This window comes from Cnephaeus nilssonii (assembly GCF_951640355.1).
Source record: "Cnephaeus nilssonii genome assembly, chromosome: 15".
Taxonomy (NCBI): domain Eukaryota; kingdom Metazoa; phylum Chordata; class Mammalia; order Chiroptera; family Vespertilionidae; genus Cnephaeus; species Cnephaeus nilssonii.
Window position 1 is genome coordinate 25,978,339 of NC_137086.1, and position 19,447 is coordinate 25,997,785.

Consider the following 19,447-nt stretch of genomic DNA (forward strand, 5'->3'; position numbering starts at 1 on the left):
GATTTATTACTTTTTATTACTCTGTTCCTCTGCTCCTTTTTAGATTGAAAGTTGCATAGTGTGATGATTAATTTTGTGTCAATTTGGCATTGCCACAGTGCCCAGATATTTGTTCAAACATTATTCTATATGTTTCTGTGAGTGTATTTTTTAATATGATCAACATCTAAATCAATGTACTTTGTGTAAAGCAGATTATCCTCCATAATATGAGCAGGTCTCATCCAATCAGTTGAAGGCCTTAATAGAACAAACACTGACCACCTCTAAGGAAGAAGAAATTCTACCAGAAAACTGCCTTTTGACTCATAAACTGCAACTCTTCCCTGGGTCGCCAGCCTGCGAGCCTACCCTAAAGATTTTGGATTTACTAAGCCTCCACAATCACTTAAAATAAGTCTCTCTTTTTATCTATATATACACACATATGCATTGTGTTGGTTCTGTTTCTCTGGTGACTCTTGACTATCTTTTACTATTCTCTTAGTGATTCTTCTAGAGATTACAAGATGGATTCTTGACTTATCAGAGTCTACTATTAATTGTAACTTTTTGCAACCTGTAAGACAATGTATGGATTTTAGAACACTTGATTTCATTTACCCTCTCCTGAGTTTAATATCATTGCTATGTATTTTTAAATATAGAAGACGTTACTATTATCTTATATAGACAATATCAATATTCATTTATTTACCCACATATTTATTATTTAGATTGATCTTTATTTTCTCATGTATATCTGACCTTACAACTGGGATAATTTTCCTTCTGCCTAAATAATGCTACTATGGCCCTGGCCAGTGTGACTCAGTTGGTTGGGCATCATCCCATGCACTAGGAAGTTGCTGGTTCAATTCCTAGTCAGGCATATGCCCTAGTTTCAGGTTCAATCCCCAGTGGGGGCCATGCTGGAGGCAGCCGAGTGATGTTACTCTCTCATCGATGTTTCTCTCTCTCCTTCGATCCTCTCTCTCTAAAAGATCAATTAAAAATATGTTTTTATTGATCTTTTAGGAAATCTGTCACATTAGTTATCTCTAAATTAAGTGTGACAGATTTCCTAAGAGGCCTGAACCTCACCCACAGAGATTATTTAAATGGGCCCAGCCTCTCTGAGGTGAATCAATGAGTAGAAAAGACCAGTACAGAGCATTTAGTAGATGAGGATTTATTGGTTCTAAAATTTCATGTGTTTATTTCTTTAAGTTTCTAGTGCTCTGCCTCAATTTATAAACTTGTGTTTTATTTATGTATACATAGGAAGCATTTGTCATTTTTAAATTTGTGTTTGATAATTTCAACTATCCAAATCCATTTGGGGTCTGTTTTTATTCTTTATGGTTTCTGCTATGTTTTTCTTGTTTCCTTGGGTAACTGATTATATTTTACTGTGTACTAGACATTGTATTTGTGAAATTTTTTATAGAAATGATGGTATTACTTTCCTCCACATAGGATTTTAGTTTGCTTCCACCAAGTACTTGAGGGCCTAAACTCAAAGGAATTATCTGAATCCAATCTTGGAATTGAGATGATTTAAAATAGATTTAACCTCTTCACTTCTAGGATATAGCCATTTGAATTACCAATCCAAAGCAATGGGTCTTCAATAGAGTCCCCCCACTCCCACGAACACCCCTTAAGCATACCCCCAACTCTAATTGCCATCCCCCATCTCTCAGCAACCCTCTATGGAATGGATAACTGGACCTGCCTGGGTTTCCTTTGCTCCTCAGATGATGGCTTGGTAATTCCTATTTTGTAAGCTCTCTGATGCCTTTGAGATGATAATTTTGTTGAGTTTTTCTAGTGTCCTCAGTAGGAGGATTGGTCCGTATTACTGCCAATACCAGGACTTATAGAAATGTAGATATTATTAAATACTAGAGGCCCAGTGCACAAAATCATATAAGGGGGGGGTCCCTCAGCCCAGCCTGCACCCTCTCCAATCCAGGACCCCTCAGGGGATGTCCGACTGCCGGTTTAGGCCCACAGTCGGACATCCCTCTCGCAATCCGGGACCACTGGCTCCTAACTGCTCGCCTGCCTGCCTGCCAGATCGCCCCTAACTGCCTCTGCCTGCCTGCCTGATTGCGCCCCTAACTGCTTGCTTCCCCATGCCAGCCTGATCACGCCCCTAACTGCTTGTTCCCCTGCGCCGGCCTGATTGCGCCCCTAACTGCTCTCCCTTGCTGGCCTGATCACCCCTAACCGCCTCTGCCTTGGCCCCCGCCACCGTGGCTTTGTCCAGAAGGAAGTCAAATGTCCGGAAGATGTCCGGTCATCCGGTTTAATTAGCATATTACCCTTTTATTAGTATAGATAGGTAGTAGAATTTTAAAAGTACAATGAAAATAATCCTTAAAGAAAAAAAATTAGACTTTTTTTCACAATTATACTTTTTTAGCCCAGGTGGCAGATCAGTACTTAGGAATGTTTTTGGTAGTCCTGGTACCATGTAATTTGAGGAAGGTTACTTCTTTCACTAACAAGAATATTTTACTGATAAGAATACAAGAATTGAACATCGCTCCTATTCCAAAAGCTATTCTAAGAATTTAGATTACAAAGATGAGAAAGACATGGTCATTGACCTCAAGGGGCTGAAAGTCTAGATTCCTTATTGGTAAACTGGTTATTTTTAGAATCATCAATTCATGATCAAAAAGTCTTTTGTTAAATACATTGTATACAATGATAAATACATTTAAATTCTAAACATGTATATTTGAGTTTCTTTCACTTTCCAGCCTAAACATGAGGGCGTTTAAACAATATATTTTCTAATGCATTTGTCTTTGAATAAAGTTTATTATTGAATACTAGAGGCCCAATGTGTGAAATTTGTGCAAGAGTAGGCCTTCACAGCCCCGGCTGCCTTGGCCGTTGCAGCCCGGCTTCGTCCGGAAGGTCGTCCAGACGGTTGTTCAGCTGTTCAGTCAATTTGCATATTACTCTTTTATTATTATAGATTTTTTAAAAAGTATTTTGGAAAAATAATACAACTTCACAAGAGATCTTAAATGCCAGGATCCTCTTTTTTCCTAAAGAGTTAAATTCTTGTTTTCTAGTCTTTTTACTATAATAAACTCCTGGGAAAAGCTATTCCCCCTAATCATCATTATTTTTAATCAGTGCTTTTCCTTGGTTGGTGTTCAAAGTCTCCTTAAAAAGTCTCTGGACTTTTATACAAGTATCCCTGGACTCTAAACTAAGTGTGACAACTTTCCTAAGGAACCTGAACCTCACCCACAGATTATTCAAATGGGCCCAGCCTCTCTGAGGCGAATCAGTGAGTAGAAAAGACCAGTACAGAGAATTTAGTGGATGAGGATATAGTAGATTCATTATGGGGTTCTGGACAAGTTGCATAACTTTTCTGGATTTGTTTTCTCATCCATGATAGATCTGGCTCCTGAATGATATATCTCTAAAGTATATATAACTTCCAGTTCTTAGATTCTGTCATTCTTTTAGAGTTGTTTGGCCACCTGAGTTTAAAATATATTAGAAGGAAAAATAGAAACTAACGTTCAATATATAAGTAAGATATTAGTAGAGTAATCTGTAAGAAGATGAAAATCCATATTATGTTGTGGCCACCATTACAATGGCCAGCAGAGATATAATCAAGACTGAAGTCTGAGGAGGCTGTGGTTCTCAGAATCCACCTTGTCTCAGTCTTCCCTTCCTTCTCTCCCCTGTTCCCTTTCTACTACACTCTTCCTCCAGGAATTTCCTTCAATTTGTCCACAGGAGAGAGCAACAGTGATTGACCTGAAGGGAGAAAACTAAGTAACTGTTGCGTCAGTTGAAGTGCATTGTATGTTTACCTTGTGGTCTCTGACTCTGAATGTAGTTCTGAGGCTCTTCAGAACAATGTGATGAAAAACAAATGCAGAGAGAGGGGAAAGATGGCAGCATAGGTAAACACCTGTACTTGCCACCTCCCACAACCACATCAAAATTACAACTAAAATACAGAAATGGAAAGCTGGCTGAATGGAAGTCCAACAACTAGAGAAGTAAAGAAGAAAGCATACTGAGACTGGTAGGAGGTGCAGAGTGTGGAATAAGCTGGTCCTGCACCCACGTGTGCCTCCTTTTTAATCGGGAGGGAGATCATCTCTGTGGAGGCTGCCCGGAGGAGGAAGGGGTCCCAGCCCTACACCAGAGCCCCAGCCCAGGGTCCCAGAACTGGAAAAAGAAGACCCCACAGGCAGTAAGAACTATGGGCTGTAAAAACCAGTGTGGATTGGGGCTCAGTGACCCAGAGGCTAGAGGAGACCCAGCTGTTCCTCTTAAAAGGCCGGTACTACAAACTGAACTTACAAGGTCCCACTTCCTCTGAGCTCCAACACCAGGGAGAGGCTCTGGGGAACACAGACACATACCAGGAAGAACTGGATTATCTGGCATCGGGGCAGGAACTTGGGGCAGCTTTCTCCCAGATGGAGGTGCTCGCAGGGATCATTGTTCCTATGCTGGGACCTCCTGCATACTGACTGGCAGCCATTTCTATTTGCTCCACCCTGGTGATTCCCTAAGACCCCGCCTCATCCAATTTACAACCCCACTCAAGCTGTGTGAAGCAGCCTTTGCATATGAATGACCTTTCCTTGCTCAGGGTAAAATTTCTCAAACAAGATGCAGCTGGGTCAGGGAGCCCCAAACAAATCAATGATTTGAAATATGAGGAAGCAAAAAACACCCAACCAGAAGAGCAAAAAGAGAAAAGAATCCAAAAATTTTAAGATAGTAAGGATCCTCTGGGACAACTTCAAGTGTACCAACATTTGCATTATGGGGGTGCCAGAAGAAGAGAGAGAGTGATATTGAAAACCTATTTGAAGAAATAATGACAGAAAACTTCCCCTACTTGGTGAAAGAAATAGACTTACAAGTCCAGAAAGTGCAGAGAGTCCCAAACAAGAGGAACCCAAAGAGGACCACACCAAGACACATCATAATTAAAATGCGAAGGGCTAAAGACAAAGAGCGAATCTTAAAAGCAGCAAGAGAACAGCAGTTAGTTACCTACAAGGGCACACCCATATGACTGTCAGCTGATTTCTCAACAGAAACTATGCAGGCCAGAAGGGAGTGGCAAGAAATATTCAAAGTGATGAATAGTAAGGATCTACAGACAAAATTACTCTACTCCGAAAAGCTATCATTTAGAATTGAAGGTCAGATAAAGAGCTTCACAGGCAAGAAAAAGCTAAAGGAGTTCATCACCACCAAACCAGTATTATATGAAATGTTGAAAGGCATTTTTTAAGAAGAGGAAGAAGAAGATAAAAAATATGAACAAAATGGCAACAAACACATACCTATCAATAATTGAATCTAAAAATAAAAATAAACGATTAAGAAATCTAATAAACCAAATAAACTGGTGAATAAAATAGAATCAGAGGCATGGAAATGGAACAGACTGATGATTCTCAGAGAGAAAGGGAGTGGTGGGCCAGGAAGAGATTAAACAAAGATCTAATATACATACTAGAGGCCCTGTGCATGAAAATTCATGCACTGAAGTGGGTGGGGGAGGGTGTCCCTCAGCCCGGCCTGCCCCCTCTCACAGTCTGGGAGCCCACAGGAGCGGGAGGCGACCTGGCAATCAGGGGAAGGCGATGCCCCATCACACCTCTGCTGCTGCCACTGCCGGCAGCACATGCCTCAGCCAGCCCTGGTTTCCTGAGCCTTGGGCCGCCCTGGGTGGCTGGGGGGGGGGTGGGGTGCTGAGAAGATTGGTGGACTCCAGAGGCAGGCATGGGGCACCTTCTGCCCCGGTGGGGCTGAGGGGACTGGGCACCGCCATCTTGTGGCTGTGGGCACCACCATCTTTGAGGGCGGGGCAGCAATTATCATATTCCCTCCTTATTGGCTGTGTGCCGCCATCTTTGTGACCAATGAGCATATTCCCCCTTTATTAGATAGGCTATGCATTACCTATGGACACAGACAATAGGGTGGCAAAGGCCTGGGGCTGGGGGGGAACCAGGTGGAGGGGGACAATAGGGGGCAAAAAGAGGGACATCTGTGATAACCTCAACAATAAAGATTAAAAAGAAAAAGAAAAACAAATGCAACTAGCAGATGACTTTGGACAAATCATATAAATGCGGTGTTTTCATCTGTGAAATGAGAGGGATCAAACTTCCATTTTTGCTTTTATATATCCTGATGCCTATTAATTATTTTTTTATCACTGTCATCCCCTCGGCTTGACTGGTTTTATTGTTAGTCGGCAGCTTGTTCCATACCCAGCTCACTTACACGCAGAGCCTGGCACACAGTGAATATCCAATTAACACTGATTGTTCAGGAAGAAAGTAAACTTCTATTAGCACCTACTATGCCTCAGTCACTGCGCAGGTCTTTTTCATATACCTTTTCCTTTAACCCTTTCAACGCATTTGTGAGGGCGTAGGTATCACTACTGTAGTTTTTGGAGATGTGGATATAGATATTCAGAGATTTCATTATCAGCATCATAATTTTAGTAAAATAGAGCTTTAGTCCTGGCACTTACTTTATATCTGACAGGTTATTTTTCTAACCCTCAGTTTCCTTCTCTGGAAATTTGTAAGAGTTAGGATAGGGTGGGCAGGTTTAGCAAACAAAAGAAATTAGAAAGACTATCCCAAGTGGAACATTTTATATTTAAAAAATTATTCTACTTTTACCCGAAGTTCATATGTAACTGGGCACTCCTGTATTTTATCTGGCAACGCAATGTTAGCATTATGGTTATGACAATGCACGTAAAAGACTTAGCCCTGACCCTAGCACTCTGCGTGCACTCTGTAAATGCTATGCTCATTACCTTTAGGTTCTGATTCCAAAGTCATTTTTTTTCCCCCACCACAAATGCGGAGTTCAGTTTCCACATAAAATTTCAGTCAGCGAGGGTACTAAATGCCCTAAGTTTATATTCATGCTTTATCGTCCCTAAAGCGCTTTCAAAAAGCCTGGCCAAAGGCGGGAGGCTCTAGGGGGGAAACCGCAGAGGCTGGGGCTGTTGGGGGCTGTCCTTGCAGTGCCAGCACCGGCTTCGCGGTTCGACCGGCCGGGACAGCCACCCTCGCCCCGCTCCGCCCCGCGCCTTCTCGGCCAGTCAGCGGCCGCGCCGCGCCCCGCCGCACTCCGATAGGTCCTTCCCCGGACGGGCGAGGCCTTTACATTTTCCCGCCTTCCCCAGCTTCTCCTCAGCCCGAAACCCGCACCGGCCCACCACGTCTCCGCCCTACCTCTGTGCGGGCCCCGCCCTTCCGGACACCGCAGCCCCCTACTTCCCCTACCCGCCCTTCTGGGCCGCCTCCGGGTCCGAGCCCGGCCCTTCAGTTAAGGTGGGAGGGGACGGGAAGGGGCGGGCCGAGCACTCCTCCCGAGAGGCTCTGGGAGGCGGGAACGGAGGGAGGGGCGGGGCCAATCTCCTTGGCGCCACGTTGCCATGGCAGCGGGGGGAAGGGCGGGGGGAGAGGGAGGAAGCCAGCGGGAGGGGGCGGGGGGGATGTGGTACTGCCGCGGCCGGCACCGCAGCTGCTGCTGCTGCTGCTGCTGCCTGCTCGTGGCGGCGTCTTCCCGGAGGCGGCTGCTGGAAGCTGCCGGGAGCAGCTGCGGTGCTCTGCCATATTGTGTCTTCCCCTTCCCGTCCCTTGCCTCCCCGCCGCGGCGGCCGAGCTGACGGTGAGTCCCGGGTGGAACGGCGCCCTCTCCGGCCGGCGCCGCCCGGCGTCCGCGCTCCCCGCCCGGGGTCGCGGCGCAGCTCCTGGGCACCAGCAGCGCGTGCGGCCAGCGCCGGGCGTGGGGCCCGGAGGCGGCTGTCCCGTGACGCGCCCGGACATTTTCGTCCTAAGGATTGGGCTCCGGCTCGGGGATCTCCCCAGAGCGCTGCTTGGGTGGCGTGTGGGCTCCCCTGGGGCGTCGAACCGACGGGAGTGCGGCCCCGTGAGGAGTTCGGAGTTTTTCCTGAAAGGTATTGACCGCCCGGGAGCGGGTGTCGCGCGGGGAAACTGTGGCGAAGGGTGCCGTCTCCCGGAGAAGGCTGGAGGTGACCCCGCGGACGCTTGGGGTTCGACTGGGGAGAATCCGCTGTGCGGGGAAGTGGCTGCCCCAAGCCCCCCCAGGAGTCTTTGCAACGCCCCTTCCCCGGGCTCGTCTTGGAACTGGACGTGCGGGGCGTGGAGTCCTCGCCCGGCCCCGGGCGGACTCCGACTGAGCCCGGCCGAGAAGTGTCCGGGAAGGCGCCGGGCGCCGCCAGGAGTGAACTTCGGGCGGTTGGGTGCCGGGGCTTTGGGGTGGACAGGTTCGGGTCCCGGAAGTGGGGGTGGCCGACCCCGGCACCCTCGGGCTCCTCCTCCAGCGGACGCCCTGGGGGCCTGCGAGGGTGGCTGTCTAGGTGGGATGGGAGTTAGTGTTTCAGCGCTACAAAATGGACACTTCCTGTTCGCCTTCTCTCTCGGGGCCGCCGTTACCTCTGCCCTTCAGGCTTCTCTCCTGGGTGTGAGCTTGGCGGGCGGGCGGGCGGGAGGCACTTACGCCTTCCGTTTGCCCCACGGCCGCCGCGGCAGCGAGTCTGGAACCTGGGAGGGCGGTGGGAGTCCGGGGGAAGCGGCCCATGTGCCTGTGCTCCATCTTGCTCTACTCCACCCCTTTTACCCTTTTTCGGAATGCTTTTTCCCCACCACAGCTCAGGGGAGTTGGGGGTACCCAGTTCATTGGGGGCACACTCTCGGCATCTTCTTGGACTCAAAGTCTCTTTAAAGCGGCTTCTGTACTTAGTTTTCTCCTTACAGGAAAAAAAAAAAAAGTCTTACATGCAAAGAAATGACACATACTTACTTCTTCTACCCGAACTCCAAGGTGGGGGGAGGAGTGCTATTATTTATTTCTGGTTGGTTTACGCGGTTTCTCCCGTCCTCCTCCTAATTGTGACAGCCACGTGGCCGGCAGAGTGTAAGAAGATGGTCCTAGTGCCACTAGGGTGACACTTCGCTGGAAGCCAGGGGCTTTGTAACCGTGCTGCAGCTTTCCATCCACATTTATTTTCGTGTTTTCGGAGGTGGGGAAGTGGAAAAAGCTGAACTGTACATGTCCCAATCGAAAGACTTAACTGTTTCCTTGCAGTTCTTGTAAGGTATATATTGACATTTTTGCCGTCCTTTGCCGTTTTGATGATTCATCTTTAAAATCTCAGCAGCATGAGGTGCCCATTAAAGAGCAGTGGGGATTAGAATGGTACATTATGTATGGAGTTTCCTACCTCGGGAGTTGGGGCGATGTTTGAATTTTAGAGCCATTAATGAGAGGTTCTGGTGTGATCAGAAATAATTACATTCTGGAGGATTTATTTTTGATCGTTTAATAAAAACCTAAAGTTTTTTTCTTTTTACATACAAGTCGTGACCTGAAAAGATTATTACCATTGAAAATACTTGTTTGGGGCTGAAATAAACGCGTTTGATTTATGTATGCACACTTTCTTAAGCTTTTTTTTTTTTTGAAAGGTATTAACATGAATGCTAACATGAACAGATTTTAAGGGAATAAAAATTAATTTTTAGACTACATAAAATTAAATGTGGAAGGATTGAAAACGTTAAAATCCAAACTTTTGGAGCATTTGGAAAATTTTAGAATTTAAATACAGTCCCTGGTTACTAATGCATTTTGTTTCATTTTGTGAATACTTTGTGTATTTGAATTATTTCTGTAACATATGTTTCTATTTGAACCAGTTTTACTTGAAGAGTGCTAAACCACAGGAAACATTAAGGATGTGTAGAGAAATTTAGAAACATTTAGAATTGTGTAGAGAAATTATAGCATCAACGTTTATTAGAATTTTAATTACACCATGATAATGGTTCTTAATGAAGTTAACAAAAAAAATATCAGGAAGGCTTCAGTGCAGAAAGGATAATGGGATTGAGAAATGAGTATGCGTGCTGACCACTGAGAGCAGTGCTTAGGTGAGAAAGAAAAGTAAACGAGGTAATGAAATACTTACATAAAGCAGAAAGCATTGAAAACATACGCTGGAAGATAACTACATCATTAGTTATGCTATCTATCAAATGAAACTTTAAAAAATAGTCTTGTTCTTATGCCAGTTTATGGCTTAGTTATGTGTGTGTTGCTCTTCAGTTGTCATTTTTGCATAAATGCAAAAAGGTCCTTCAAAAACAAACTTTTGAAGGTCTAATGCTTTGCTGATTTCTTAGGGAAGAAAAAGAGGTCCAAGATTTGATTCCTGTTCTTAGGTTGAAGAGACTACATTAACACGTGAAAGGGAGTTTACATTGTGAGATGATATAGTTAGGAGTTAAATTGTATGATGCAGGCAGGTGCTGTAAGTTAAGAGGGAAAGAAAACTAGAGGTTTGAGTGGATAGGGGAGGCTTCTTGAAGAAATAGGGCTCTCTTGCCTTCTAAAGTGTTACTCCCATTAAATTACTCATCCTGAAGATCAAGCATGAATACGATTTCTTCTCAAGACTTCAAACTTTGGTTCCTGTCTTCTCCCATCTTATTTTCCACTAACCTATAAGAACTGTTTATTCACTACTCTAACATGTTATACCAATTTTACATCCTTTTTTTTTTTTTAACCTTTGTTGATATAACATTTTTCTGTTGACATGCACCTGCACACATCCTCTTAACTGCTGAAGATCTGCTCAGGCTTGAGGTTTGGTTGTAATTTTGATTGCCCTAAGAGCCTTAAAATAATACAATTTTAGATCTGCCTTTCTCCAACTGAAAACTCTCATCTCTAATAACACCAAATTCTTTTGTACTGTAACATTCTGTACTGCCTTGTTTTTATTTAATAAATGTTTTTTCGGCACCTACCATGTGCCAGGCACTCTATAGGAACTGAGGATACATCCTTGAATAGACAAATTCCCATGTTATTAGTTATCTTTTTAAGTTTTATTACTCCAAGAAGATTATAAAATCTTATCTTCTCAGATATATGTGATATGCTTAGTGGATATTTTATTATTTTGTGAATAAAGGAAAAGCAGGACTTACGTTATAAGGTAGAGAGATGATGGAAAGGTCTTTCTTTACATGTGATGGGCACAAAAGGATAAGCAATTATTATGGATGGCCTTGAAAACATCACTTCTGAACTTAAATATGGCATTTGAGCCTGTAATGATGTGATAAAATCTTTATTTGAGGAAGGTTCATTTGACAGCAATGTGTAGGACTAATTATTAACTGTGGGACTGAAGAAGGAGAAGGAAAGATCTATTGAAAAAAAATTAACTTTGAGAAAGAGATTTAGAAGGGAACATCACAAAGAAGGTGGTGAGTTTAGTTGAGTGTAAGGTGAATTTGACCTTAAATGACTAGAAGCTGGAAGTGTGGGATAATTCAGTCAATATAGAGCTGACAGCTGATGATACGAATTTTTGTCAGAGTTAATTGAAGTGTTGAGGACTGAGAAAAAGATATTGTGAGAAATTAGAATTCAAAGGGCATTTGCTTTGGTCACATGTGACTTCATAATTAATATTATAGAGTTGTATAATAACTGTGGAATTGTTTTATTAATAACTTTATTTCCACTCTATGAGAATGCTATCTCTATTTTACCACCAAATATAAAGGGACCAAAATAATCTTTATTACTATTTTCTTCCAAGGGATTTTGATTTATGTATTTTTTACTTCCCTTACCCTAAACTTCTTAAAATTTAAATAAACTTTTTCTTTTAGGCTAGTTTACATTTACAGAAAGTTGTAAGATAGTACACAGAGTGATACCTCATCCAGTTTTCATATTGTTAACTTCTTACATTACTATGGTACATTTGTCACAACTAAGGTAACAAAATTGCTACATTACTATTAAACTACACACTTTATTCAGATTTCACTAGTTTTCCCTTAGTGCCCATTTATGATTCCAGAATTCCAGTTTCTCATACTTTCCTTGTTTTTGATGACTATGACAATTTTGAGGAGTACTAATCAGAAATTTTATAGAATGTTCCTCGATTGAGATTTAAAAATTTTTTAATTGAATTTATTGGGGTGAAACTGATTAACAAAATTATACAAGTTTCAGCACAATTCTACAATACATCACCTACATATTGTATTGTGTGTTTACCACCCCAATCAAGTCTCCTTCCATCACCATTCATCCTCCCACTCCCTTTATCCTCTTCTACCTCTCCCCACCCTCCCTTCTCTCTGGCAATCACTATACTATTGTGTGTGTCCCTGAGTCACCCTTTTCACCTAGCCTCAACCCCTTGCCTTATAGCTGTCAGTCTGTACTCTATATCCATGAGTCTGTCTCCACTTTGTTTATTTTGTTCATTAGTTTCACTTATTGGTACTTGATTTTCTCTGATTAGCTTATTTCACTTAGCATAATCGTCTCCAGGTCCATCCATCACTGTCCCAAAAGGTAAAATTTCCTTCCTTTTTTATGGCTGAGTAGTATTCCGTTGTGTAAATGTACCACAACTTTTGTATCCACTCTCTACTGATGGGCACTTGGGCTGCTTCCAAATCTTGGCTATCTATACTAATAAAAGGGTAATATGCAAATTGGTCAGGATGCCCTCACAGTAACGACCGAACAGCAGGCTGCGTGGGGCGACCAGGCTGGCAGGGGGGTTAGTGAGGAGTGACAAGGCCGGCGGGGGGGGGGGGGGGGGGGCGGGCAGTGAGGGGCTACCAGGCTGGCAGCGGGGGAAGTTGGGGGTGACCAGGTCAGTGGGGCGGGGGGAGGGCAGTTGGGGGCGACCAGGGGGACAGTTGGGGGCGACCAGGCCAGCAGGGGTGGGCAGGGGGGCAGTTGGGGACAATCAGGCCGGCAGGCAGAGGCAATTAGGGGTGATCAGGCTGGCGGGGGGGCAGTTGGCGGCGACCAGGCCAGCAGGGGGCGCAGTTAGGGGCGATTAGGCCAGCAGGCAGGTGGGCAGTTAGGAGCCATCAGTCCTGGATTGTGAGAGGGATGTCTGAGGGGTCATGGATTGGAGAGGGTGCAGGCTGGGCTGAGGTGACTCCCCCCCGCCCCCCATGCACAAATTTTGTGCAACAGGCCTCTAGTCCTATATAATAAAAGCCTAATATGTTAAGTGTCCGACCGTTCGACCAGTCACTATGATATGCACTGACCACCAGGGGGCAAATGCTCCAACTGCTAGGTTAGCTTGCTGCTGGGGTCCGGCTGATCAGGACTGGGTGAGATAGGCCGGACACGTCCTGGAGCCCTCCCACAGTTCCTCCCCGGCCCTGATCGTGCACCGGTGGGTCCCTCGCCCTCGGCCTGGCCTGTGCCCTCTTGCAATCCAGGACCCCTGGGGGATGTCTGCAGGCCATCCTAATTTTTTGAGGTAACTCCTTATTGATTTCCACAATGGCTGCACCCATCTGCATTCCCCAACAGTGCATGAGGGTTTTTTTCCCCACGTTGTTGATTTTTTGATGATAGCCATTCTGACAGGTGTGAGGTGATATCGCTGATGTTTTCTTCATTAGACTGGGGTCATGGTTTTTAGGGAGCAAGACAACAGAGGTGAAGAGCCATTCTCATCACAATATATCAAGGTTACATGTAAACAATATGATAAAATTATGTTAACCATGATCACCTTTTTGAGGTCTTGGTTTGCCAGGTTTCACCCCCATATCCACTCATTCCATATTCTATTCTGGAAGCAAGTCACTAAGCACAGCCCATGATTTAGGCCTTAACGTAGATTCATGTATTTGTTTTTTTAATTGCCTTCAGAGAGAGGGGGCGGGAAGAGAAACATCGATCAGTTGCCTCCTGTATGTGCCCCAAAGGGGATCAAACCTGCAACCTATGTATGTGTCCTAACCAGGAATCAAACCTGAAACTTTTAGATGTACGTACGGGACGACACTCCAACCAACTGAGCCACACTGGCCAGAGCAGATTCATGTATTTTTTATTTTCCTCAACCTAATTTTCTTTTCAATAAATAAACATTTAAACTTAGATAGCTATTTATTGAGCAGCTACTGTATTTAAGTGCTAAGAATATAGTGGTGAGCAAGATGCTTCATTTTTACTCTTCTGGAGTGTGAGTTCTGGAGCTATATTCCCTGAGCTTGTATTCCTGTTGTGCCACTTCAAGGTTTGTGGTATTGGGCATATCATTTAATCTCTATCTGTTTCCATATAGAAAATGGGCACTACTAATAGCAACTACCTGGTAAGGCTGTTATGAAGATTAAAGAAGTTAATACTAGTGAAACACTTAAAACAATACATACACGAAAGTACTCGTTCTTACCTTTACACTATCCTATCTAATAAAAGAGTAATATGCAACTCTTTGTCACTCCAACATACAAGATGGCTGCCCCCATGTGGACACAAGATGGCCAGCAGGGGAGGGCAGTTGGGAGGGACCAGGCCTGCAAGGGAGGGCAGTTGTGGGCGATCAGGCCAGCAGGGGAGGGCAGTTAGGGGTGACCAGGCTGGCAGAGGAGGGCAGTGAGGGTTGACCAGGCTGGCAGGGCAGCCGTTAGGTATCAATCAGGCTGGCAGGGGAGTGGTTAGGGGGTGATCAGGCTGGCAGGCAGAAGTGGTTAGGGACAATCAGGCAGGCAGGCAGGTGAGCAGTTGGGAGCCAGCAGTCCCAGATTGTGAGAGGGATGTCTGACTGCTGGTTTAGGCCCAATGCTGCAGGGATCTGGCCCAAACCAGCAGTCGGACATCTCCCAAGGGGTCCCAGATTGGAGAGGGTGCAGGCCGGACTGAGGGACACCCCCTCCCCCCACGCCCCGTGCACAAATTTCATGCACCGGGCCTCTAGTATTTAATAACATATAAAGTAATTAGTGTTATGTTTTAGATACTGATGGAAGTTTACAAGTTATTGTGTCAACTTTTTTTTTTTTAACATTTATTAGAAGTAACTTTTTATTAATGAAAACAATTTTCACTCAATTTAGATATCTTGTGGCACTGTTTTTTAAAATCAGTATTTCTGTGTAAAAGACAAAGTTATATGCTAGGGATTCATTATAAAAAGAAGTATTTGATCTTTATGCAGAAAATATCAGGTTTGTTACTGCTTAGAAGCAAATGTGTTCCTTTTTATTTTAAATAAAGTATTGCTTCATTTTAACTTCCCCAAGAAACTGATGAACAATTGAGACTTTTGGGTTTTTTGGAGGCAAATGATGCAACAATGTATAGGAGAACTCTATATACTGTGTACAAAGAGTACAAAATTATTTAGATAGAAGTGGCATTTAAGCCACGGTTTACACAGTGTATCTGGGCAAGTTAGTGAGAAAAGTGGATTCAGTAGAACGTTACCACAACAGATTTTTCTCCCCCAGATTTTAGTGTTTTCTGCTTTTAGTATGAGTTGGAGAAAGGTTTTTTTCCACCACTCAATTTTCTTCCCTTTTTTTTTTTTTACCCCTATTTGAAAAACAGTTTCCCTATGAAACAAATCTTTGACCCCTTTGTATTCTGCTCCTCTCCCCCCTTTCTTGACTGGAAAATACAGCTGCACACATTTTTTGTTTAGAGACAATGGATCACATGCTGTGTCACCTAAATCTATGACCAAGAGGCAGTTTTATTCCTAAGAGACCATAATGCTTCAGTTGTCCTGGATACATGACATCATGTAGCATTATAATCAAACATATGTCTTTTTGCAGTACATTTGGGATTTGAATCTACCCCCTAATCTCAGAATTGGATTTTATGGGATGGACAGTATTTATAATTGAGAATCTTAATAAAAACAAAGAATGTATTGTTAATTCAATAGGAAAGTTTGTGAGTTCCTTTTATATGTGTTTTTTTTTTCTATTGAGGGTTACCAAAGTTAACAGATATTTTGAGTTAATAGAATATTTTTAAGGTTCTAGCATTTGTTAGATTTATTACACAAAGCCTTGCAGATAGTATGTGCTCACTAAATGTTACACTTGATTTTTGGTACCGATGTGATAAATTAACAAGAAGAAAATTGTTTTCCTTTTTAAAAAAAGGAGTAACTCTCAAGATTTTTAAAATTATTAGTATCTGTAAACTGCTAAAATATTTTATGTTGAACTTATTATAATAAACTTAGTGTACTGGTGAAAAAATATAGGAAATATAATGCAAGGGGATGCTTTCAGTCTTGAGAAATGGTACTTCATTATAATTAATAAATAAAAATGGTTCATTAAGGAGAAAGAAATTGAAGGAGGAAGAAAGGAGAGGGAAATTGAATGTAAATTTCTTTCATTGTATAATATAGATTAATCACAGACAATGTTTAACTTACAATAAAGAATTGAGATAATTGCCAGGCAGTTTTAATAAAATGCACAAACATTTTGTATTTCTATGATATGCCAAGCTCTGTCATATATATTTTTTCTATGAAAAACACTGTTTAGTGATCTGAATTCAGTGATTGATTGCCTGTTTCCCTTTGTTAGGGTGTCTTAGCCCAAATCAAATGGCTTTTTAATATTGCTTAATTTAAAGTGATTGTATGGGAAAGCCACAAATCTGAAGTGGGGGGAGGGCACGGGGTCTAATCTCTGGTTGCTCTCTTGACATTTATAAGATTGTTTGATTTACCTTTGACATTAAGTTCTTGATGGGAAATAAAATGGCAAGTCAATAAAAAAAATTTCCAAATGTCTTAAGACCGTGTAAAATTGACCAAATTAGAAATTGGAGATGAATTTAATTAAACATAACCAAAAATATAATGATCATTCGTCACGTGATTCGGGAATTCAGATCTTTAAAGTAAGTATAGTGAGACTGATTTTAAATAGGAAGTTGGACTAGTAGGTGATGAAAAGATATAAACAACTACATCTGTAAGTCAGATGTTGCCATGTAGTTCATAGTTAATCATCCCTTGCTTTAAGCATGGGACTGACTACAAGTCTTCAGGGTCTCTCAGTATAATTGCTCAAGTGTTGGTTTCAACTTCTTCCCAATTCTAGTAGAACATAACAGGTGGTGTGGCTCCTTTTCATGCCAGTGTAGTAAAAGCTTTTTAGAAACAGCAAAATTGATTTTCCTTATTACTCTTTCTGGGTAATGAGGAAAGAAATATTCAATGATTGCATCAGGGGTGCAAGGAAAAACTTAATTGTAATTAATTTTCTTTGGTATATAAAAAAATTGACTATCTTATTTTGATCTGAGTCCTTTTTCAGTGTTATTTAGTAATGTAATGGATTAAATATAAATTTTCAACTATTACATTATCTTGCAAATAATAACAGATTTCGGGCTCTAATTATAATATGGGTAAGATAAAAACAATTAAAATGGAAAAATGTGACATGAAGATATTCAATAATATAATTTGAAAAGTACTTTTAAAAAGTATTTAAACATTAACAAAACCGAGTTAATTACAATTATATCTTATTTGCTATGGCGCTATATTATTTATTAAAGTATACACTAAAAAACTTTACATTCACGAGAATTGCTGGACTGAGAGCCTGATGTCTTGTCACTAAATTTTATATTCATGAGCTCATATTTTGAAAGTATTTTAGATTAATTTTGAAATTCACAATATAAGTAACATCTTGAGAGTAGATAAAAATTATTTTGATTATTTTAACTTGATAAGAATTTTGTAACAGGATAGTAGATTCTGAATTAATTGGATACAAATGAATATAACAACATGTATATGTAGGTATTTATATTTTTGTCCTGTTTTGATTATAGCATTATATTTGCCGTATATCTTTTCTTTTTGTTATTGAGAATGTTGTTACTAGTGAAAACTCAACATTTTTATTTCAGAGATAGTGTAGTTATTTTTTATGATTTGTGTGTGTGTGTATGTGTGTGTGTGTGTAAGAATGTTACCAGCCAAAGCTGTAAATAAAGGAATTTAGACTTTGCTGGGAGGGAGACACTAGATAATAAAATACTAAAAAAAAGTTCTTACAGTTTATGTGATTTAAGTTTATATTATTATTATTGTTACTCCTCACCCAAGGACATGTTTTTATTTTAGAGAGAGGAAGGGAGAGAGAGAGAAACACTGATGTGAGAGAGAAACAGCAATCAGTTGCCTCCCACCCCGACTGGGGATCAAACCCGCAACCTAGGTATGTGCACTGAGGAATTGAATCTGCGACGTTTTGGTGTAAGGGACTACAGGATGATACTCCAACCAACTGAGCCACATTGGCCAGGGCAAGTTCTTCTATATTATTGGGCAAAGTATTGACATAACCTAAGAAATAAAGTGCATCAAGTAGAGTAAGGAAGTGAAAGTTGCATCATAAAGAAAATGATGATACTTATTGCAGCACTCTTCTGAGAAGGCCTAATTTCAGTTGGCTGTTTTGCCAATGGGTATCATTGGTCATGAGGTAGACCCATCCTTAATAACAGAAGATTTTTAAAATTTTTAAACTTCAAAACAAAGTATTGTTACTAATTTTGTGCCTTAAGTTTTTATTTGAAAAATGTAACATTTGTAAATCTACAGTATTACTTTAGGGAAAATGTAATAATGATTTTTAAAAATTAATAATGACAATAATAATAATTACCATTTCTATAGCTAGTATTTATTGTACTACCTCTGTTCTAAGTATATTTATTCTCCTTTAATTTGTACTAACAATCTTATGAAAGTAGGTACTATTCATTCTAAATTGATAGATCTTTATAACCTACTAGAAGCCCGATGCACAAAATTCGTGCAAGAGTAGGCCTTCCTTCCCCCGACTGCCGGCACCAGCTTCCCTCTAGTACCAGGACTGGGCTGGCTTCCCTCTGGCCCTGGCTTCATCAGGAAGGACGTCTGGTCTAATTAGCATATTACCCTTAGATTATTATAGATTATTATAGATTGTTTGGCAGAGCTGGGATTTGAACCTACGCAATATATCTTTACAGGTCAGGCTCTTAACACTCTGCTTCACTGCCTCCAGATGTGATTATAATATCAAGAATAATGATTTAGATTTCTCTTTTATGGTTTTTTATAATATGAGATTGCTTATTCTTTATAATTCAAATATACTGCCCCCTCAAGTTTCTGTTTAATTTCTTAGTGTTAAACATATTAATTTCTTTCTCAAGGAAGAAGCCTTTCATTTTACAGTTGTACACTATTTCACCATAGAATCTAACAACTATGACAACAGAGCCATGAGTTTCGTAGGAGTAAGAGATTTCATCTTGAAGCTTCTTTGAAAAGGATCAGGAAAGGTTATTCTGAATAATATATTTACTACACTTCTCTCTCTACCTTTTATCCACATTGTTAGCTGAAGAGACATTGTAATTGTAATCCAATTTGGCTAATATGTTGGCTTTGGAATGTGTTTTAAATTCCTATATACATTTAGGTACTTCTGACATTTTAGAATTAATAATATAATATTTTCTGCTTATCAGGAGCTTACTTATTCTGTATCTTCCA

At 41.6% G+C, this 19,447-nt stretch overlaps 1 protein-coding gene across 2 annotated transcripts in view; it reads left to right on the forward strand.

The window, feature by feature from the left end:
- The first annotated feature begins 7,514 nt into the window (after positions 1–7,514).
- FOXN2 (forkhead box N2) overlaps positions 7,515–19,447 on the forward strand; it is a 55,466-nt gene continuing 43,533 nt past the window's right edge. The window contains exon 1 of one of the 2 annotated variants that reach the window (XM_079792162.1): positions 7,515–7,987. The gene's annotated coding sequence lies outside the window, so the exon portion shown is untranslated. The remainder of the gene's footprint in view (positions 7,988–19,447) is intronic. The other variant, XM_079792161.1, reaches the window with a different exon arrangement.